This window comes from Lampris incognitus, chromosome 10 (assembly GCF_029633865.1).
Source record: "Lampris incognitus isolate fLamInc1 chromosome 10, fLamInc1.hap2, whole genome shotgun sequence".
NCBI lineage: Eukaryota > Metazoa > Chordata > Actinopteri > Lampriformes > Lampridae > Lampris > Lampris incognitus.
In genome coordinates, this window is record NC_079220.1 from 7,116,193 (window position 1) to 7,137,811 (window position 21,619).

Genomic DNA, 21,619 nt, shown 5'->3' on the forward strand with positions numbered 1-21,619 from the left:
GAAGAAATAGGGTAAAATGACATGATGTTACGCACTCCTGTACAGTAGGTGGCGGTAAAGTGGTTTGCGATCTGCCAGTAAACAGAGAGAAGAAGAAGCAGCATTACATGCGGGTAACGCCTCACATTACAGCATAATTTGGGAAGATAATCGCCTCCCAGCAGCCTCAAATCGGGGACGCAGGGTTTTCAGGAGGGCCGAACTGGACCTGGTCGTCTTCTACTGTGGGCCAGGCAGAGGAGGATCTTCAGGATTGTAAATTTAAAGCCTGGTTGTCAGAGACTTCATCCCATAACTGGAAAAAGAAAAGTTAAAGAGTAAGAGTAACCTAACACGAGAGCATTTTAGGGAGTTTGCAGGTATGTAAAAACATGGCAGGCTGGTCCTGGTCCTAAGATGTTAAGCATAGCAGGGGAAACCCAACTGCATCTAATAACACGACTAATGGATCTGTGTGATGTAGGTGTGACAAAGAATCAGCATTAGCCATGATTGTGTAACCGGCTATTTTTTTGCCCGGTGCGGGATTCGATACGGGGTGTACTGCACCACAAGAAGGGTCAGACCCGTTAGCTAGGGGGCTAACGTGTCTTATTAGTAGTTTACAGTCGTCACCCTCCCCGGAAGCGCGCCCTCGCGCTTTGTTCTTCCCGCGCTCCGAAGAGACTTCTGAGGATCTGCCCACTTCCGGATCCCACCGCTGCCACCAATGTAACCGGTTATTTTCGTGCCCGGTGCGGGATTCGACACGGGGTGTACTGCACCACAAGGCGACGTCACTAACCGCTCGGCTAAAGGGTCAGACCCGTTAGCTAGGGGGCTAACGTGTCTTATTAGTAGTTTACACTACTATGGGTCACTCAACATGGGCACAGGAAAGTCCACCGGCTGCATCACTGCACGTTTCATGCAACCCAAGAAGCCATTCGCTGACGCAGAGTCGATGAAAACGTGGGCAGTGGATATGGTTGGCAGCGCTGGCGTAAATATAGGTGGTGCAGTGGCCCGTCGCTAGGGGGGGCCCGTCAGTATTTCTGCATGCATTGTCCTAGTCCAATGTTACGTGTCTGTTTTGAGCATGTGATGACAGCTTGTTTAGCTCGCGCAATATCATTGACCTATCTAGCCTACCCAAGTAACATTAGCAGAATAAAATCAAGCCAGCAAGCGTGAGTCACACACATAAAAGTGGATGTAGAAAGAGGAAGGAGAGCAAGGACAAAAGGAAAGCTGCAATGCGTGCCAAACCATGCAACCTAGCAGGTTTTGACTGTGACGTGTGCTCCCCTGTTACTGTGGAATGACAAGGCTATTGGCTATATTACAGCCTAGTGGCCTTGTTGACTTGTTTCATCGCCTTGTCGACTGATGTGATTTAGAGACCGTCTCTTTAGGTTTCCCAACTCTGTCTGCGGTGCGTCCGCTCCCTGTGGTTCTGAAGTGTAGCCAGTCTTTGACGTACTGACCTTTACCATAACTCATCTGTGTCAACCTTGTCTGTAACTTTGATATTTCTATTTTATTTGTTATATTTTATGCTGTGCAGCACTTTGTGATTGTATATCTGTGAAAGGTGCTATGCAAAGAAATTACTAAAATTACTCACTGAACCCACCAATGGTGGTGGTGGTGGTGTGTGTGTGTGTGAGCGCGTGAGAGAGAGACTGGCGGGGGGGGGGGGTCTACGAGGGTTGCTTGCACCAGGGCCCATAATAAATATGTTACGCCAGTGGTTGGCAGAGTTTTAATTCATGATGAGAAAAACAATAAAACGGTTGTGGCGCTATTGAAGCCGGTGTCGTGGTGGGCAACAAGAAGAGTAAAACTTTTAGTGGAGTGTTTTTCCAATCTACTCACAGATTTGAAGAAAGCAGAAGCAGTGTCATGAGCCAAAGACTCGTCCTGTGACCGAATCGATACGGAACAGCTATCTGTGTTCGCAAGGTGTGTGTTGATGGGAAGACCTTTTGGGGAAGAGCTGCTTTGTTTGCTTCCTCTGTCTGGGCGCACAACCGGGGAAATCATCTTCACTGAATTAGCACAGTTCTTTGAGATGAGTGGCCTGGATGTGAGCACAATTGTGTCTGTTGTCACCGAGGGGACTCTGTCAATGGTGGGGCAACACAAGGGCTTATTAAGCAGGCCTGCCGCTGCTAACCCAGCACTCTTGGCATTTCATTGCATTACTCACAGATCAGTGTTATGCGCTAAACTGTACGGGGGAATGAAAGAGGCGATGGATGCTGTGACGAAACCGGTAGATTTTGTTCGTGAGGGTTTTAGTCTGTTCAGAGCATTGCTGGAGGAGATGTCAGCAGAACACAAGCATCTTGCATAATAACACGAGACTATTTAAGTAACAGGCAGCAATTTGTAATGATAGGTGAACATAACTCGTCACGCATGGATATAACTTATGGTGTACCCCAGAGGTCGGTTTTAGGCCCACAACTGTTCATTCTGCACTTAATTAATGATATATGCAAGATATCGAAAGTATTTAAATTTATTCTATTTGCTGATGGCATGGATACATTTTGTTCTGTTGAACATTTACAGCAGCTTTTGCAGGTGACCACGATAGAAATGGAAAAATTAAAGCGGTGGTTTGACAAAAACAAATTATTCTTAAAATCTGGACGAAACGACGTTTATGTTGTTTGGAAATTATGAAGTAAACACCAAAGTAAAAGCACTGATTGACTATGTCCAACTAGAAAGAGTATATGAAAATAAATGTCTAGGTGTGGTACTGGACCACAAAATCTGCTGGAAACCTCACATAGCATATGTGCGAGCAAAGCTGGCAAGGAGCATTGCGGTCATGAGAAAAGCGAGACACATTCTGCATCATTAATCATTGTACTGCACTCTGCGTTGTTCATTTATTTTACCATAGCTGATCTGCTGCGTGGAGGTATGGGGTGACATCTACAAAACCAACCTACAACCATTATGCATACTACAAAAAAGAGCCATAAGGATAGTTAATAATGTAGGATGTTGTGAACAACAACACCAACAAGCTATTTTTAAGGTCAAGTGGCTTGAAGTTCAGGGATTTAGTAGAATTTAACACAGCACAAATAGTGTTCAAAGCAAGAAACAATCTACTGCCGAGTAAAGTACAAAAATATTCTCAGGTAGAGAAGGGGAATAACTTGAGAGGGAAATTCCACTCCAAGATATTGTGTTTTCGTACAACTTTGAGGAGCATGGGCAGTTGAATGTGTGGGGTAAAACTGTGGAACAGTCTGAGCGTGGAACTCAAACTAAGTACAAACATTTATCTCTAAATATTTCTTGTTACATTTCCTCTTTCTTTTATTTTTATTCCCCCTCTTTTTCTCCCCAATTGTACCTGGCCAATCACCCCACTCTTCCAAGCCGTCCCGGTCGCTGCTCCACCCCCTCTGCCGATCCGGGGAGGGCTGCAGACTCCCACTGCCTCCTCCCATACATGTGGAGTCACCAGCTGCTACTTTTCACCTGACAGTGAGGAGTTTCACCAGGGGGACGTAGCGCGTGGAGGGATCACGCTATTCCCCCCAGTTCCCCCTCCCCCCCAAACAGGTGCCCTGACCAACCAGAGGAGGCGCTAGTGCAGCGACCAGGACGCACACCCACATCCGGCTTCCCACCCACAGACACGGCCAGTTGTGTTTGTAGGACGCCCAACCAAGCTGGAGGTAACACAGGGATTCGAACCGGTGATCCCTGTGTTGGTAGGCAACAGAATAGACCGCTATGCTACCTGGATGGCCTGTCATTTGTCTTTCTACGACACCGGGTGGATATTTGGGTTGTATGTTGCATTGAGAGCTGTTTATTCTTGGTACAGGACATAAGGATGCTTTTCTTTTTTCTCTTTCTTTCCTGTTTTTGATGTGTTCTCGTTTTTTCTCTTATTGTTCACAGTAGTTGAGTTTGTATTGTGCAGTATAACGTGCATTGACCCTGTGACAGGCCGGTGGACAGGCCCTGTGATGGTCTGGCAGCCTGTCCAGGGTGTCTCCCCGCCTGCTGCCCAGTGACTGCTGGGATAGGCTCCAGCATCCCCGCCACCCTGAGAGCAGGATAAGCGGTTTGGATAATGGATGGATGGATGGATGGATGGATGGAACTTGCATTGAATTTAAACTATACAGTACAGTGGGAATTGAGTTTGAAATGTATGGTAGCTTAATTAACTTAAGAGTAGGTAAGAAGGGGTAGGAAAAAAATAAGTGTATACTTCCTCCTGCTCCTTTTCCAACATGTAGCACATAATCTGATGCATACAGAGATTTGTTCAGTGAGTTTGATGTGTGGATTTGTTGATCAATTCAGATTATTGGCAATGGATTATGTGTATGTTATGTCCTGCTTATTTACATGTTCGAAAGAAATCATCATTCATTCATTCATTCATTCATAATGATGTTCGCCGGGTGAGCAAAGGCCGTGTGTTGGAGATGGTGTGCGACCTGCGTGATGAGCTTGTCATTTTTATCTGGTCTGTGGAGCCAAAAAGCCCAAGAGTACGAGGTTTCTAAATGACCGTAAGGTGATGGCGTGTTATTTATTTGTGTGACATCATGTCTCATCTCCTCACCTCACCTCGCCTCACCTCACCTCACCTATCCCATCCCATAACCTCTTGAGAGGTCGTTGGGGCGCCGCTGTTGAATCCGCACCCAGTCGTCACCATCTCTGTCTGTCCTCAACTGCCCTCTGTAAGCTGGCAAAGTCGAGGCCTGTCCACTCTCTGATGTAACATAGCCATCTCTTCTTCTGTCTTCCTCGTCTTCGCCCGCCCCTCACTGTGCCTTGCAGGATGGTCTTGGCAGGGCCAGGACTTCTCGAGATGTGACCGTACCATTTCAGTTTTCTCTTCTTGATGATGTCTCATCTAAATCACCTTAATCTGCAATTACAAGGCAGGAACCCCACTGTTGCAGACACATATGAGGTGGCTGAGCTTTCAGGTCAAAGCTGAACCTTTTGGAGAGAGACATTCACGGGAGACAGTTGCACTTTCCACGTCAGCAGGAGGATCCAGCGTTGATGGATTTCGTGACGAGCCTGGCAGAAAACGTCAGGGAACGATTTGAAAGGTCCCCTAAACTCACAGGTGACGTCCTCCTCTTCCCGAGACAGCCGTTCTCCATTTTGGCTGACGGCCAGTGGACTGCAGACGCCAGAGGGTTGGTACCTTCCACAGAAGAGGCAACTCTTCAGATAGAGGTCTTGGAGATGGGAACATCTGATTTGCTCGAAGCACAACACAAGGACCTTGGGGACTTGGATCAATGTGGGTTCCCCAAGCTCGACTCAAAAACATGAGAGCTGTTGCAATACTCCTACTCACAATTTCCCCCTCCACGTACATATGTGAGTCATCGTTTACTTCAATGAACTCGATCAAGAACCAGGAAAGAGACAGACTCTCCCGTTGCACATCTTGGCCGGTGCCTCAGGATTGGCACAACAGAGAACAGGCCCGACATCAGAAGGATTGCCTCATCGCTCTCACTTCTCTCCCTGATTGGTGAATGAACATCCATTTTCCCCCCAAACTCTTTATTAATGTTTGTTAACAATGTAAACGATAGTTTCAATTGTTTCAACATGTTTTAAACATACAAAAAAATAATAATAATGGCATATAAACATTATACATATGGCAAAAACAGTGGTTAGAAACATCATCATCATCAGTTCTGTAACCTATGGAGGTCGTAGGAGCACAGCTGATGCCTCGACATTGGTTGAGCCATCATTGTGTTCCAGTAGGGGGGAGTACCTGGTGGTCCCTATCTCCTCTCCAGGTATGGATTGGCCGTTGGTTCACAGAGGAACTCGTCCGCCCTTTGACAGGTATTGTTTTCGGTACTGCTGGGTGTCCACACACCCTGCTCACAACAACCCAAAGGGTTGAAGTGGGGGGTGCCGGTTTAGTCGCCGACGACCCGACGGTTGCAGTTTAACATTGTACCCAGGATGTAAGAAGTAAGAAACACATACATAAATATATAAAAAAATTGTGTGTTGTAAAAGAAAAATATACACCCCCCCCCCCTGCAAAGACTGACAAACAAAAAACAAAACCCACAGTCTTCATGGTAAATTGCAACAGAAGTACTGTTAGTGCTATGCGAGGGTCTAATGACAGGATGTATAGTTGCTGTAATGCCCCCCGAGGCAACATTGTAATTTGTTATATTGGGCTATACAAATAAAATTGACTTGAGTAATCAAAGGACCAAATTACAAGGAAAAACAATAACCAGCAGCCAGCTTCACTGAGCTACACTCTGGAGCTGCAGTGTCCCTATATGGTCAAATCAAATAGGGGTTGCCATATTTGGAAAAATTCAGCCATCAACCCAAGTAGTGTGTATTTGATCTTTTCTAACATCCATTTGTTGTTCATTTGTCCATAACGAAATGGTTGGTTTTGGACTTATTTTGTTTCAAGAGCGCTATTTTTTTCTTGTGTGCCCATCAACACAGGCTTTAAGAATCCCAGGCCTAAATTGCCACTACTACTACTACTCATAGGCGGAAATCCCGGGGAGATGGGGGGGAGGGGGCTGGGAAAAATATGATATACCCCCCCCTCCCCAATGTTTTGCCCCTGGTTTACAGCACTATTTTTGGTGTCCCCCTCAGGAATTGCGCTTGAGAAAATGTCATGTAATTGTCCCCTCCAAAGTTGATATCAGATTTTCACCCCTGTTACTACTACTACTACTACTACTACTACTACTACTATACATCCATCCATCCATTATCCAAACTGCTTATCCTTACTCAGGGTCACGGGGATAATGGCGCCTATCCCAGCAGTCACTGGGCGGCAGACAGGGAGACACCCTGGACAGGCCGCCAGTCCATCACAGGACCAACACACACATTCACACCTAGGGACAATTTAGTACGAGCGATTCACCTGACCTACATGTCTTTTGACTGATGGGAGGAAACCGGAGGAAACCCACGCAGACACGGGGAGAACATGCAAACTCCACACAGAGGAAGACCCGGGATGACCCCCAAGGTTGGACTACCCCGGGGTTTGAACCCAGGACCTTCTTGCTGTGAGGCGACCGCGCTAACTACTGCGCCACCGTGCCGCCCCTAGCTTATATAGTTGCTGATGGTTGGTTGCCGTATGTTGAAAAATTCAGCCGTAGACTCAAGTAGTTTGTATTTGTTCTTTTCTAACATCCATTTGTATTTGTCCATAATTAAATGGTCGGTTTTGGACTAGTTTAAAGAGTACATTTTTTTTCTTGTGTGACTGTCAACACAGGGTTTAAGAATCCCAGGCCTAAATTACTACTATTAATGCTACCACTACTACTACGACTAATAATAATCATAATAATCATAATCACAATAACCGTAATAGCAGCAACAGCAACATCTGCACATAAAACAAATTTTGCGGGCACAATTTCAAAAAAACCCTGGACATTTTGGCCCTTGGCTTGGCATGCATGACATGATTTGGCCCGTGGGGAAAACTAACTGGGGCATCCTGGTCAAGGGTTTAGTTGCCCTTCAGTCCCTGTAAGAGATGGTAGGTAGTGTATCCTGTCAAGCGTCAGCTCAACGCCTTAAACATAAGCATGCGTCTACATACAAATGAATGAATTAAACTTCGGTGGTTAGCGTGGTCGCCTCACAGCAAGAAGGTCCTGGGTTTGAACCCCGAGGTAGTCCAACCTTGGGGGGGTCGTCCTCTGTGTGGAATTTGCATGTTCTCCCCATGTCTGCGTTGGTTTCCTCCGGATGCTCCGGTTTCCTCCCATCAGTCCAAAGACATGTAGGTCAGGTGAATCGGACTTACTAAATGTTCCCTAGGTGTGTGTGCCCTGTGACGGCCTGTCCAGGGTGTCTCCCAGCCTCCTGCCCAATGACTGCTTGGATAATGGATGGATTATTGAGGGTCATATAATATGTGGGGCAAAGTGCACATTTAGGAGGGAATATATTCCAGTCAGCTTCTTCTCTTTGTTGTAACCGTGTGAGAAGGCTCCTCCTACCAGCGCCTTGTGAGGGTCTCCGCTATCTAAACACATTAGGCGTTAATACGGGATTGATAGATTACTCAACTAATCAGATTTTAACGTGTGGCATACGGGTGTATACTTTTAATACTTACACAGCGTCATGGGACCTTCGTTGCATGTGTGACACTCACAATTGTGCTGTCACAATTTAAGTTATTGTATTTGATATATTGTTATTAGGAGCCAGATTTATTTCATTGTCATGTAGACTTAAGTATTTCTAATGTATTGCAGCTGCAATGTGTCCCCACGCCACAAGGGGGCGCGCTGGTCTGGCAGAGTATTGTGTTTCTGTAAGCGCGTTCTAGTGGGCTCGTGCCGTCAGACGTCACCAGCCTGCTCAACGAGTCAACCACGTCTCCTGTTTTATGCTTTCTTTCTCTTTAAAACAGGTTTGTAATGTCACCAAGCATGGCTGAATGAGATAGGAACCAAACGTGTACATGTTTGACTTACAAACTACGAAGTTCGGGGTCTTTACGTCCAGTAAAAAGTTTATTTTGTCGAACTAGAAAAGTTCGCTAGCTGCTTAGCTAGCCGGTTAGCTAACTTGCCTCGTCATGCCCGTAGCCGAGTGCCGGTTTGTGTTGAGGAATAAGATGGCGGTTCTTGCCATTATTGAGTGTTGTTTTGTTTAGCTTTTGGCTCCTGGGCTCATTTGGTTTCTTTTGTGGTTTAACTGAATGTAGAAAAACATGTACAAACGTTATGCTATCGTCTTTAATGAACGGTTTTATGAGCTACGGCGAAAACGAGGGTAGCCAAGGTTACCATGGTAACGTGCTGTCCGCTCATGAGCCAGTTAAGGTGGCTTCTGTGTAACGTTAGTTGTACACGGGTTATGCTAAGTCTTATTTGTGTTTTTTATATAAAGATGTGATTTGTTTGTTGACATATAGGCTGAGCTATCTTTTTGGAATATATGTAGAATACAGATGCTCTGTAAAGCAGCAATGAAACTATTGAACCGTATCAGAAACAGTATTATTGTAACATCTAGTGTTGCTAGGGGACCTATAGCACAGTGGTTCTCAACCTTTTTGGGGTGCTGGACCCCCTGCGTATTTTTGATCTACCCTGAGGACCCCTCCACCTGATCTTGGGGGAGGGGGGTTGCAATTTGATAGAAACAGTAGAAACTGCATTTTAAATTGCATTATAGCATTTATTCACTCTTTGGGGAAAAAATAAGAGCTTTCAGTTGTAACTTAGATTTAGTTAACAAAACAGAATTCTTATGCAGTAACTTTCAGATATATGTAACAAAACAGAATATGTATTCAGTAACTTTCAGATATATGTAACAAAACAGAATATGTATTCAGTAACTTTCAGATATATGTAACAAAACAGAATATGTATTCAGTAACTTTCAGATGTATGTAACAACAGAATTTTTACGCAGTAGCTTTTAACAATGCAAACGGGAGCGAGATCTCTTATTAAAATACAATAAATTACACTTGTGAAACAGATGTAATTAGAGAAAAAAGTCCTGTTACCCTTTATAGTTTAGGTAGATAAAGGTCTCAGTCACATCTGAGTAAAATAATCCTATTTCTATAAATGTCATAGGATCTTTTTTTTAAAGATATTTTATTTTCACGGATCCCTTGCAATTACACCACGGACCACTAGGGGTCCGCGGACCCCCGGTTGAGAAACACTGCTATAGCATACTGTAGCTATTGTAGCTTCTGTTGGTCAATTCAGTTAGTTGATTTATTGTGGAATGTTTGTGTCAAAATGTGTGCATATGTCAGATAATTGAGATATTGATGTAAGAGATTATTGTTGATATAAAACAAGAAAAGAAGATGAGATGAATAAAGAAAAGGTTAGTTTACGATTTTACGAGTAAATAAAGACGTCACCAGCCTGCTCAACAAGTCAACCACGTCTCCTGTTTTATGCTTTCTTTCTGTTTAAAACAGACCCACTTTCCTGTTACTGGCCCCGCCCCCTTCCCCGGACACATACAGCCACGTGACCGATTGTTAAGCCAATCAGCAGCAGCGCCTAGATCGCGGTAGGTGGTGGCTAATGTTAGCTAGCGTTTGTTTTTTTTGACTTAGTCAGCTAAGCTAGCTGGCCGTGAATGAGAATAATGTCTCAAGGAGAACTCGTGAATGATGTGGGTGACAGATTTATGATTCTCACCATTTTCAAGACGATCGTTTGGGGGAAAAGCCAAGGATTGTGCTGATGAGCAGACCAACCCCACAGTTAGCGGCTCTGACCCAACCAGGGAAGACGTATGTGCAGCATTTCCAGGCAAGCACCTACAAAAGGTACCCGTGGCTCACTGGATCCGAGCAAAGTGGAAAACTTTACTGCTGGGCGTGCTTGCTTTTCTCATCAGAGGAGGGGTCATGGAACTACACAGGCTTCCAAAACCTGGCTTGTCTTACCAAGTCAGCATTAAGACACCAGGATAGCACAGGACACCTCCAGGCAACAGTCAAACCCAAAACATTTGGGGACGCAAGAGTGCTCCGTGACCGTGGGATCGACCGTTTCATCCAGAAAGAAAGGAGAATGGATTTTGTCTTCAAATAGTCAACACTGGTGAGTCAAATGTATTTTCTTGTACAGTTAGTTGATTTGCTTAATGTTTGATTGTTGTTATGCCCGGCTGGGATGTGCTTGCTGAGTTTCTTGATAGCATATTTATACGCCCAGCGGGATTACTTCCAGTAAGGCTGTACGTTACACCATGTCGCCACACGATGTCGCTGTTGTGAAAGTGAAAAGCGTCAAATAACGATGATGGTGATGATTGTGACGATAAACACTTGTGCGACTAAACCATTGTAGCACGGCGATATGACGGCTGTCTTTGGCTAATTATGGGGAGGTCGAAAGTTGGCGCGCTGTTACCAAAACAACCACCACATCCTGCATTGATGACGTAGTTTCCTGTTACGGCCTTGTCGGGGACGCATCAGGACGCATTAGCGTTTACACTGCAAAAGATGGTCAAATGCGTCCCAGACCACCTCGGCAAGTGGTTTGAGTAACCGGTTCACAAAACGTTTCGATCCGATCAAAAAAAAACCGCATTTTAAAACCACGTGGAAACGGGGTGTGGGGGGGGGGCGGAGAGACTTAGACGTATGGAGAGAGATTGTTGAATCGATCTCTATTATCAGATTACTGCATGAGGGATGCCACAGGAAGCCACCTAGCGCTGGTGGCTTCCTGCGCTAGGTGGCTTCCTGTGGCATCCCAAACATCGAGACCAAACGTAGAGGGAAGTCTTGGGTCTTCGTGCACGTGTGAGGTGACGGCAGTGAACTCGGCGTGTTGGAAAAAGCGGGTCAGGTTTTTTTTTTAACACAAAAACGAAAGCATCTGTTTCAGTGTTTGACTGTGTAGTTCTCTTACGTTTATGTCACCCCACCCACATTCCCTGTGTGTGTGTGTGTGTGTGTGCGTGCGTGTGCGTGCGTGTGTGTGTGTGCGCGCGCGCGCGCTCAACCCTTGCGGGCATTCCATCTCCCAGACAGCTGTTTGGTGACCTGGCAACAACCCCCTTTCCCCTAACACACACACACACACACACACACACACACACACACACACTTACACATATGTATACACACACACTTACACACATGGATATACACATATGTAGAGGGCCCAGCCTGACTTCCACCACAGCTGACTCCCTGCTGACTCCCTACCCTCTTCCACTCCCTCTCTCTGTCCCACGCACACAAACCCAGCCAACCACACACACACACACACACACACACACACACACACACACACACATACACACACCTCCCTGAACCAAACCACAGTGTTTATCAAAGTGGGGTCAACCGCAACCACAGCCCTCCTCTCTTACCCTAACCCAGTTCCAGATCTGTAGCTTAATTGATCTGTCTGTCTGTCTGTATGTCTCTCTCTCTCTCTCAAACACACACACACACACACACTTTCTCTCTCTCTCTCTCTCTCTCTCTCTCTCTCTCTCTCTCTCTCTCTCTCTCTCTCTCTCTCTCTCTCTCTATATATATATATATATATATAAAAAAATCTCCCTCTCACCCTTTTTCGGGTGGTGCTCAGCTCCTCTACTAGACTCTGGTAGAGGGTTCTGTGCAGTATCTTAGCTGTTCCTAGGACCGCACTCTTCTGGACAGAGACCTCAGATGTTGTTCCTGGAATCTGCTGGAGCCACTCTCCCCGTTTGGGAGTCACATCCCCTAGTGCTCCTATTACCACTGGAACTCCTGTGGATTTCACCTTCCACATCCAATGTAGTTCTTCCCTCACTCAGCCCCTGGTATTTCTCTAGCTTCTCATGCTCTTTCTTCCTGATGTTGCCGTCGCTCGGGATGCTACCCCCATCACTGCTGCTGTCTTCTGTTCCTTGTCGACCACCACAGCACCTGCTTGTCAGTCTGGAACTGGAAGTCCCACAGGGTCTTAGCTCTGCCACTCTCAACTGCCTTTGTTGGTGTCGCCCATTTGGACTTGGGAACTTTCAGTCTGTATTCAGTACAGATATTCCTGTACACTATCCCGGTCACTTAGTTATGCCTTTCAGTGTACACTTTCCCAGCTAGCATCTTACACCCTCCTAGTAAGTGCTGGACTGTCTCAGGGGTGTCTTTGCACAGCCTGCATCTTGGGTCTTGTCTGGTGTGATAGACCCCTGCCTCAATCAATCTGGTCCTGATCGCCTGTTCTTGTACTGCTATGATCAGAGCCTCTGTGCTGTCCTTCAGTCCAGCCAGTGGTGGGATTTCTCAGTATCAGCCACGTCTTCTATCTGTCGATGGTACATCCCATGGAGGGGCTTGAACTTCCATGATACCTCCTCTTCTTCCTCCGTACTCTCTGTCTTCTGCTGCCTGAGGTACTCACTTAGCAGTTCATCCCTGGGGAGCCCTCTTTCTGATGTGCTCATGGATGTTGCTTATTTCTTCCTGGATAGTAGCCCTGACACTAACCCTCGGCCCCCATCTTTTCGCTTATCGTACAGTCTTAGGCTGCCCGGACTTTGGGTGGAACCCTCCGTGCATTGTGAGGAGTTTCCATGTCCTGATATCTTTATCTCCTCCTTTGGCCAGCTTATCTGATGACTGGTAGGGCATATGTCTTGATGGCTTGGATCTCATTCTTCCCATTGAGCTGGCTTCATCAGGACCTGCCTCACTCTCTGGAGGTATTTGGCTGTAGCTGACGTCCTTGCTGCCTCCTCATGGTTTCCATTTGCCTGTGGAATACCCAGGTACTTTTAACTGTCCTGTATGTCTGTTATCCTGCCATTTGGTAATTCACCCCCGTCAGTACTCACCACCTTTCCTCTTTTTGCCACCATTCAGCCGCACTTGTCCAGTCCGAATGACATTCCCATGTCATCGCTGTAGATCCTGGTGAGGTGGATCAGCGAGTCAATGTCTCGCTCATTCCTGGCATACAGCTTGATGTCATCCATGTATAGGAAGTGGCTGATGGTAACTCCACTTCTGAACCTGTATCCATACCCACTCTTTGTGTTGATCTGACTGAGGGGCTTCAGGCCTATACAGAACAGCAGTGGGGATAGTGCATCACCTTGGTATATGCCACATTTGATGGTTACCTGGGTGATTGTCTTTGAGTTGGCCTCGAGTGTTGTCGTCCACTGCCGCATTGAGTTCTTGATGAAGGCTATTAGTGTCCTGTTGGCTTCGTATAGTGCCAAGCACTCCAGTACCCAGGTATGGGGCATTAAATCATAGGCTTTCTTGTAGTCAAGCCAGGCTGTGCTCAGGTTGGTCTGTCTGGTCTTAGAGTCTTGGGTGGCTGCTCCATCAACCAGTAGCTGATGCTTTGACCCTCTGGCGTTGTTCCCAGTTCCTTTCTGAGTTTCGCTGACATATTGACCCATGTGCCCATTCAGCTTAGCTGCTGTGATATATGTGTACCCCTCTACATTGGCTTTTGAAGATTAGACCTTCAGACATGTGACGTGATGTACGTTAACACCCCCCCCCCACACATGCGCACACACACATCACAAACTTTCTCTGTGTGTACGGGAATGTGTGTTTCTCTCACAGCAGCTCGATCTCTCAAACACTCACACACATACATGCAGACACACAAAAACTTCTTGTTTTTCATCCCTCCTTCCCTCTGCTTTCCTCGGAACCTTGCATTGGTATGCACAACAGAGAGAGAGGGAGAGAGAGAGAGAGAGAGAGAGAGAGAGGGGGGGGGGGGGGGAGAGGGGCTGCATGTAGAATTTGAAATTACTGGCTTTCTACGTCATGAAGAGATACCCCTCGCTTGAGACTGAGCCAATAGATAGATAGATAGATAGATAGAGGGATAGAGGGATGGGGGTCCCGACCTGGGGAAGTGGAGTGGGAGGGGCGTCTGCCATTTGGTCTGACATTTTCATTACCACTTAATGACTGACTGACGGTCTGCACGCTGCCGTACGTTTGAGACTGCAGACACAGCGATGACTGTCCAAATCAATTCGGTTCCACTCATGTGCAGCGCTGCTGGGTGAGCGCTCGTCGGGCCGGAGGCTTCCGGTTGCCCGGGTAGCTTAACTGCCCCCGGCGACCCGCCAGGCGCTGCTCTGCCCCGTTTTGTCCGAACGGGGACGGGGGCGTCGAGCCGCCGTTCAGCAACTCGGCACGTGCACGAGCGGCCGGTATGGCCGGACCGGAGGCGAGCGCGGATATGGCGAGTAAGAGGAGCAGGGGAGCAGGGGTCTCCACGGGGAGGAGGAGAAACACGGGGGGGAGCGCTGTCGTTTGCGATGCAGCGACCGTGCCGGGCTCTCTCCCTCTGTCCAACTGAGCTGCTACTACAAGGAGCTCTAGCGCAGAGAGGGGGAGAGAGAGGGAGAGGGAGGGAGAGGGAGAGAGAGGGAGTGTGTGTCTGTAAGAGAGAGAGAGTGTGTGTAAGAGAGAGAGACAAAGACAGAGAGTGTGTGTGTTTATGTGTGTGTATATGTTTATGTGTGTGTATTTGTAAGAGAGAAAGTGTGTGTGTAAGAATGTGTATCTGCAAGAGAGAGAGTGAGTGAGAGCGAGAGCGAGTGAGAGAGAGTGTGTGTGTGTAAGAGAGCGAGAGAAAGTGTGTGTGCGGGCGTGCGTGTACGTGTACGCGCGTGTAAGAGAGAGACCGACAGTCCATCTATCCAGCTGCCTCTGCAGAAGACGCGCACGCAACACACACACACACATATATATATAATAATAATAATGTATATATATGAACACAATGTATATGAACACACACATGTACGAACACATATTTATATATAGATGAACAGGCGCGCGCGCGCACATTCTCGTCACTCAACGCGCGCGCGTGCGCACACGCGCTCACTGTCACGCACAGCTGAGCGAGAGCACGGTTCAGAGCGGGTCCCGCGGTCTACACGCTGCGCGAGCGGACAGGACGGACTGCCGGTGCATGTGCGTGTGTCTTCCCGTGTGTGCGTCCGGTGCGCTGCTCGCGTTCCCCCCCTCTCTCTCTCTCTCGCTCTCTCTCCCCCCCTCTCCCTCGCCTCGCCTCACCTCACGCCGGGACAAACGGGAGGCAGGGAATTTACCGGAGCTCCACAGCCCGCGACGAGCAGTCCAGCGGGCGCGATGCGCGGAGCAGCGCCGGGCGGCGGGATGCTGAAGAGGAGCGCCGGCGCCGGGCCAGCCTGCACGGGGAGGATTGGATTACAGCAGCGATTTGATTCGTTCTCCGCCGCGCCGGTGCGAAGTTAAAAAAAAAAGAGGATTTTAATCTTTCTTTCCTGGACGCCGTGGGGAATAAGTGCACGAGGCAGTGATTTATTTTTCATATTTTGCGCGCGTGTGCGTGCGTGCGTGTGTGCGTGAGTGTGCGTGTGTGTGTGTGTTTCGTGTTTGTGCTCACCCTCGGAGGCTGCATGGTTTATCGGAGGAGGGGGACTGTTGCAATGTCATCTCTTCCCACCGGTCTGGAGCTATGTGGAAGGGAGATGCTGTAAGTATGGCTTTATGTCTTGTCTTTAGCGCGTCTGTGCTCTTGCAAGGGAGTCCGCTTCTTCCAGGGGAGCGTGCGGCGGGGGGAGGGGGGGGCTCTCTCCGCTGCATGCGGCCGGTGCAGTTTTTACGCATAGCTATCACTTATCCAAAGTGCGGCACTCGCGCCACGAGCGAAGGTGCAAGGAAGTCCCCTGCAGAATGCAGACCGGGGCGACCGGAGAGACGGACGGGATTAAGATTCATAAGACAAAAAAAATATATAAATATATTGCATGCCACAATCACGCGTTTCTCATCTCGTATCGCATGCTGCCTCCAAATTCGCTCGTTGTGACGCTTAATTGGCGCAGTGAAGCCGCTCAGACGCACCTCTCTGAACGAGGCTCCGCAAAACACTCATCAGCAAATTATACACGTCCGTGTCAAGTATTACACCCCGGTGAGGGAAACCTGGACGCACGCGCGCGCGCATGCACGCGCGCACACGCACACCCGGACGGCCGCCGGCTGCTGGGCTCCGTTTTGCCAAACGCTCACGTTACCAAACGAGCAGCCGTGGACATGCCCGCGTGCGGGGGAGGGGGGGTACGGAAGGGGGGGAGGGAGGGAGCGGGGTCGCTGATCAGTGAAGGAAAAGAGGCCTCGCGAGCCGAGGTGCCGGTTTCACCGGGTTTTGCTGGCGGGCTGCGGGAATTACACTGCGGGGGTTTGTTGCGCCAAACGGGGCCGTGATAACTTTGGGCAGCGCCTCTCCTTCCCGAAGAAACGATGAAACCGGAAGAGCCACAGACACACAGCGGTGCCGGGGAGATCTTCCCCCTTTTTTTCTTTTCTTTTTTGGCAAAGCAGTTGGGAAAAGACCGCTGGTTTTGTTGAGTTCCACAGTAAAGACAGGCCAGCCCGGTGGTGCGTCATCCCCCCCCACCTCCCACCTCTCCCCCACCCCAACTCCCAGTAAAGGCAGGCTTTGCCTTGACACCATCTCTAGTATGTAATACACGGCCGTCTCTAAAAACCCAACACGACAGGGTGCAGGCGCGCGTTGTGGCCAGCAGGGGTCGCACTTGCATTGTGGTGGTTTCGTTGGACCCTGACGGGTATACATCCAAACTGAATTTACGCTCCACTCACCCCCACCCCCCCCTCTCTCTTTCTGCCGTGCTCCGGATCCAGTCACGTTGTGGATTCACAGATCTCGCATCTGACTGTGCGCTTGTTTCACACAGAGGCATTGATCTCTCTCTCTCTCTCTCTCTCTCTCTCTCTCTCTCTCTCTCTCTCTCTCTCTCTCTCTCTCTCTCTCTCTCTCTCTCTCTCTCTCTCTCTCCCCCCCCCCTCCCTCCCTCCCTGTGTGTGTGGCGTCAACCGTAGGCTGTACGCTTGGGCACCCTGGCTGTATGACAGCGAGGGGAAACGGTTGACCCACTACTTGCCCCCGTGTGCTGTGCGGCGCGTCCCTTGCGCCTTGACAGCCTTTCTGCGCATCGCGATGCACAAGTTGCGCAAGTTGTGCGTGCGCGTGTGCACGCCGCTGTGCGCGTTCGCGAAAGGCGGGGGAGAGGCGTACGTAGCGTCCCGCAGCGCGTCCACGTGCGCGCGGCGCCCAGGAAGTTTGCGAGCGCTCGTCACAACTTCCGGCGCCGGTAAAAAAAGCGCCGAAGAGGAGAGAAAGACGAAGATGGACGGAGAGGGGGGAAAAGGAGGGAGGAGAGGAGGGTTTAGCTCACGCTAATGAAGCAGAAGTTTGACTGATGCAATTAGGAGGAATGGAAGAGAGAGGGGGGAGAGGGGTAAATAGGAGGGGCAACAATAATTAGAGTAGCTTTGTAACATAGCTGGGATGCACAGGTGTGTGTGGAGCTCAGGTGCTGAGAGAAATGGAGTTTATGTATATTGCAGCGTGCATGGATAAGCAGATAAGTCGGATCCTTTAGTCGAGCGGTTAGCGATGTCTCCCGCGGTGCGGGCGATACGGGTTCGCGTCCCGGCCGCGGCAGTTCCTGCGGTTGCCCCCCCGAATCCGATACATTGGTGTCAGAAGTGGGATGGTGAGACCGTGAGGTCATTGGAAGCGCGTGCACCCAGAGGCGTGAGGGAGCTGATATGCGCGCTTCCCGAAGGGCGGGGGGGGGTAGTAGTGAAACGTGCATGGATAAGCAGACACGTTGGTCCTTGAGTATCGGGTCGGACCCTTTAGTCGACTGGTTGACGTTGTCGCTTGCGGAGCGGGAGACACGTGTTCGCGTCCCGGCTGTGGCGAAGGTCTCCCAGACTGCCCCCGAATTCGCTACAATATGAATATGAAACCAACTTTACCCCGGTGATATTCCGCTCCTCATTAGTTGAGCACTTTTATCAACACCATTGTTGGGAAACCGTCAGTGGTGTTGATCAAGTGCTCAACAAATGAGGGGCGGAATATTAAGATAGGTGGAGGAAAAAACTAACACATAGCAGTACGAGCCAGTTCCGTGCGTCACGCACCATCAGCTGCCAAGCTGGCTATACAACAAAGAGCAAACCCAGCGAGCAAACGCTACGTTGGCCCTCACAACGCCCCTAGTTACGCTGCCCCGCACCACGCCCCTAGTTACGCTGCGCAGCAGCCAATGGGAGGATAGGAAACATTTGCAAAGTAACATCAGAAACATTACAGCCAACGAGGGAGGGACTGGGGCTTGTTTGGAAAAGTAAGGGCTTAAAGGGCCGGGCACTGTTGGGAGTAGCACACTTTTAAAATATAACAAAATAAAATAACCTCCAGTGGGGTGCTTTACATACATCCTCTAGTGGGGTGGGTCCGGAGGAGGAGCAGACTGGCAAACATAGAAATACAACATCCTGCTGTGTATTAAAGTTTTTTTTCCTACATCTATCTTTATATATATATATATATATATATATATATTACATTACATTACAGTCATTTAGCCGACGCTTTTATCCAAAGCGACTTACAATAAGTGCATTTAACGTAGGAAATCAGGAGAACTACTGTGTTATATATATATAACACTATATATATACATATATAGTGAGTGTGAGTGAGAGAGTGCGGGGGGAGCAGAGAGAGAGAGAGAGAGAGAGAGAGAGATGGAGGGCTAACAAAGTGCTGTTCATTAACCGTTATATAAGAGATTGTCAGTTCCCTCAACGTACAATTACTTCCCTCTCCTCGCCGCGCGCTCACCACCTTCTCCCCGTCATCATTCCATCACCCGCCCCCCCCCCCCAACTCCCCCTTAGCCAGCTACGTATCATCTCCTGTCGCGCGCGCACCACCCCGAGCGTGAACGTGCGTCCGGCGCTGCGCTCGTGGGGGAGCCAAAGAGGCGTGTGCGGCGGCGCGGACGTGTTGGAGCGCGAGCGGCTAAAACAGACGATTAGTTCCGGCGGGCTTCACCGCGCGCGCCCATGCACACGTCGTCAGGGCACACGGAGCAGATGGCTGAGGCCGAGAGACACCCAGAGAGACAGAGAGAGAGAGAGAGGGGGGAGAGAGAGAGAGGGAGGGAGGTGAAAAATTGGGAGAGAGCGGAGTAGAATCCAAGAGCGAGGAGGGATTAGAAAGCCTCTCTTTCTGATGTGGTTTATGTAAGTTTTGTCCATAAGTTTCGGGAAAGAATATAAAGGAAAGATGTCGAGTATGAAAGAATAAAAGCCATAAATCCTCCGGGAAGCGCAGAAAGCCAAGACCATTCTTTCAGCAGAGTCCTTTAGATTATTCATAATTCAATTACTACGCCATCGCAGCCCTCACTTTCAATTCAGCTATTATTTTGTCGGCAGAATGTCTTTTTTTTCCTCTCAAATGTTCAATATCTCATTTTGGCATGCTGTACGAGAGATGGGAGACAAGAAGCGTTCAGACACGTGAAAGGTAGAACAGATGGTAGATGATGAAGGAGGGATGGTGGAGAAAGAGTGGGACGCACGGACTCGATGGAGAAATAAGTAAGATATAAAAAAAAATAAGAGAAAAATCAGTTTCAGCCCCAGAAGGAAAAATGACCCGAGTGAGAGAGAGAGAGAGAGAGAGAGAGAGAGAGAGAGAGAGAGAGAGAGAATAATGGAGGGATGGCGATATGGAGGGAGAAACCAGTGCGTTGTGGGTATTCTAAGACTTGTGGGATGACGTCACCAGAAGGGCTGCAGCGTAAGAGCTGGGTTACAGTCACAGGAAAGAGGAAGTGTGCCATGATGAAGGATGGAGGAAGAGGTTGCTTGGGGACAGAAGAAGAACGGGGTTCATTGCTGGGGGATGGAGGGATAGAGATGGAGCGACGACAGGGCAAGAGCCACGTAGAGACAGAGGAGTGCTTGTTGATAGATGGAGAAATGGATGGATGGATGGATGCAGCCCCAGCAAAAGAGACGGAGGTAGAGGGGTAGGTGACGGACAACAGAGAAGTTTGAGACGAGAGACGAACAAAGACAAAAAAAAGACTGATATGAGTGTGGGGACGGAGGGAACAAAACTATATTTCTAGTTGTACTTTCTGCCCTTTCTTCACGTGAGGGGGGTTGGAAATAGCCCCCACAAGCATATCAGGTCCCTGAAAGGGGCTCTTCATGGTAGTAAACCGGGTCTTCTCTGGTGGTGTCCTGTTCGTTTCGCTGCTAGCCTGCCTCGCTTCATCCGCGTTAGCCTTACGACGGTTTATGTATCCCTCCTCCTCCTCCACCTTGGTTTTCGATGACGAAGAGTTTGCGGCGTATCGTCACCGGAAGCCGACGTGCACGTGTCCCCAGCGTTGCCAACGGAAACCAGCATCGGTTCACCGGCGCTCCGAAGACGTGAGCTGTGGGTGATGGTGTGCTGCTGCTGGTCCCACATCCCTGCGTGTTTCCATGGGACCGCTGTTTGTAGAAGCAAGAAATGGAGAGGCAATGAACTGTAAAGGAGGGCGGAAGGAGAGAGAGAGAGAGAGAGAGAGAGAGAGAGAGAGAGAGAGAGAGAGAGAGAGGCCGAGGAAGAAGGATTAAGAAGGAGGAGGTGATGGAGGGAGAAGGGAGAGCCAGCTGTTGAAGGAAAAAGTGTGGTTATGAGACTGGCGTGGGGAAAGGTTTTCAGCGAAGAAAGAGAAGGAAAGCAAAAAAAAAAAAGAAAGAAAAGGAAAAGACATCGGTATCCATAGCACGGTGTTTCTATACATTTTTCATACGCCCTCTGCATGGTGGAATGGCTCAAGGTGGATGGAGGTGGATGGGGGACACAAGGGGTGATCGAGAGAGAGAGAGAGGAGGAAGATGGGAAGAAGGATTAAGACGGAGGAGATGATGAAGAGAGAGGAAAGAGAGCTAGCTGTTGAAGGAAAAAGTGTGGTTATGAGATATGGTTATGGGGAAAGGTTTTGAGCGAGGAAAGAGAAAGAAAGCAAGAAAAGAAAGAAAGAAAAGAAGGAAACATCGGTATCAATAGCACAGTGTTTCTATACATTTTTCATACACCTGCTGCATGGTGGAATGACTCAAGGTGGATGGAGGTGGATGGAGGACACCGAAGGGGCGATCGAGAGAGAGAGAGAGAGAGAGAGCGAGCGGAGGAAGACAGGAAGAAGGGTTAAGGTTAAGATG